The sequence below is a fragment of the Helianthus annuus genome, chromosome 12, assembly GCF_002127325.2.
Source record: "Helianthus annuus cultivar XRQ/B chromosome 12, HanXRQr2.0-SUNRISE, whole genome shotgun sequence".
Taxonomy (NCBI): domain Eukaryota; kingdom Viridiplantae; phylum Streptophyta; class Magnoliopsida; order Asterales; family Asteraceae; genus Helianthus; species Helianthus annuus.
The window spans coordinates 27,734,441-27,737,012 of record NC_035444.2 but is presented as its reverse complement, the minus strand read 5'-3'; positions in this window follow the sequence as shown (position 1 = coordinate 27,737,012).

The following is a 2,572-nucleotide window of genomic DNA, read 5'->3' as shown; positions in this document are numbered from 1 at the left end:
GCAGCATGCTCCCCTCACAGATTACTGTTAATCAACAGTAATTGGTGAAATGATAGCGTTAACAAACGACTAGTATTCTATTCAATACTATATAACAAAATGGCAGCATGCTCCCCTCACAGATTACTGTTAATCAACAGTAATTGGTGAAATGATAGCGTTAAAATGCTAGTTATAATTTGCTAATTATAACCTGCCACAACGTGCATGCAAGAACATTTGATTTACCTCCATTTGATGGATCTATGACATCATTTGATGTATCTACCGGCGGCAAGTCTGAAAATGTCCCTTCATCTTCTTGCTGCAAAATACAGATAAAAAACAACCTTAACACGGTATATGGCATCCATTTGATGGATCTATGACATCATTTGATGTATCTACCGGCGGCAAGTCTGAAAATGTCCCTTCATCTTCTTGCTGCAAAATACAGATAAAAAACAACCTTAACACGGTATATGGCATGAAATTTTGATGCTGATATATCTAATCTTAACCTCCATATCATGAGTCTTTGACTCTTTTGTCTTTGACCCTGATGGAGTCCCATCCATGACGCCATTTCCCAACATAATATTCTTCCTGTACAAGTCAAGCTCTCTCTTGTATATTTTTTCATAATTGCGTTTAAATTGGCCCCGATTATCCCTAAACTTGATATTGTAATAAAACTCTTCAATCATTAATATACTAATCTCATCATCTAGGATCCCGAATTGCGCTAACACACGATCTGGTCGATGATGCACCACATAGTTGTTGTTGAAAATGGGGCCAAGCCTAAGGAATCTATGTGAATTACTTTGGCTTTGCAAAGTACTTGGCAATTTACAACCAAGATAGGGCCTCCATGTGATGCACTGTTCATAGAAACAATCAAAGTTAGTTTCATACAAACAACCTAAGGTGCCAAGCTTAAGAAATCTGTCAATCAAAGGTTTTGGAAGTGACCTCATGCGTAACATCACCAACATCATTGAGAAAAGCTTCCACTACTTTGACATAACTGCCTTTGTTGTCATTGCATTTGTTTTGCAGGTTTTTAAGAACCCATGACAAAAGAGGTTGCGTGTCCGTTCTTTCCTCACACAAAATTTCGTGTCAATCGACTCGCCCCCACAAACCGAACACTCACCGTTTGTGCCAAACACAGTTCAACCCGGGGTTTTTTCCCCATTTTCTTCCACAAATATGTGTATTAGTATGTTATACTTTGATACGGAAAAAATAACACACACGCATTTATAAACTCCTATGTCAACTACGGTGAATAAAAAGGCAGTATACTCCAATGAGTAAACCGTAGTAGCGGTGGTCTATGGGGTGAACCGTATTCCAACCTATGCAACCCGCATCAAACAGGTTCGGGTGTGTGGAATGTATTAATATGTTATACTTTGATACGGAAAAAGAAACACACACGCATTTATAAACTCCTATGTCAACGGCGGTGAATAACAAGGTAGAACAATGGTGGTCTATGGGGTGAACCGTATTCCAACCTATGCAAGCCGCATCAAACGAGTTCAGGTGTGTGGCCGCGACTCCCTTTTAGAACTTCATTTTTCATACACGGGCCCCCATGCCTCACGCAAAATTTCGTGTCAATCGACTCGCCCCCACAAACCGAATATTCACCGTTTATGCCAAACACCATTCAACCCGGGGTTTTTTCCCCATTTTTCTTCCACGAAAAAGTGTATTAATGTGTTTTACTTTGATACGTAAAAGATCTCATACCCCAGGCAAGGATCACACCTTAGGTTTTATCTAGGAACCAATAAGTGGGATCGTAAACTCTAGGCAAGGATCCCACCTTCATAAAACCTTAGGTGGGATCCTTGCCTGGGGTATGTGATCCCACTTTTTGGATCCTAGTTGAAACCTATGGTGGGATCCTTGCCTGGGGTATGAGATCCCACTTCTTGGTTCCTTAATGAAACCTCAGGTGGGATCCTTTCCTGGGGTATGGGATGCCACTTTTTGGTTCCTAAATAAAACCTTAGGTGGGATCTATGTTGTCGTCTATGATTTACCAACGGCAAGTTGACACACCCACAGACGATGATGTTATTGTGAAACCTGTATATGACAACACTGCTATAAGTATTATTAATACTCTAACAAGATTATATCAATGCAGATTTGAACCTCAACTTATAATTTGAGTCAAAACAATATCTTTCATGAACGTTTATTAGTTCTAAATACACGAATACGACCATGACACTAAGCTCCAGATTGCAAGGTTCGTCTTTCTCACTTGTTGCGTACATCACATGACTAGTACACATTTGTTTATGACGTAACATACGAACACACACTCGTCACTATAGCATAATGGCATGAATAGTTTGCTTGTTTGCATTATGAGGTGTTGATAGTATATCATAGTCCTTGGATTCCCGTGATCTTATCATTTTAAAAGGGATCGTAAACTCTAGGAAAGGATCCCACCTTAGGTATTATCTAAGGTGAATAAAACGGGTTCGGTGGTCTATGGGGTGAACCGTAGACCATGACACTCCAATGAGTAAACCGTATTAGCGGTGGTCTATGGGGTGAACCG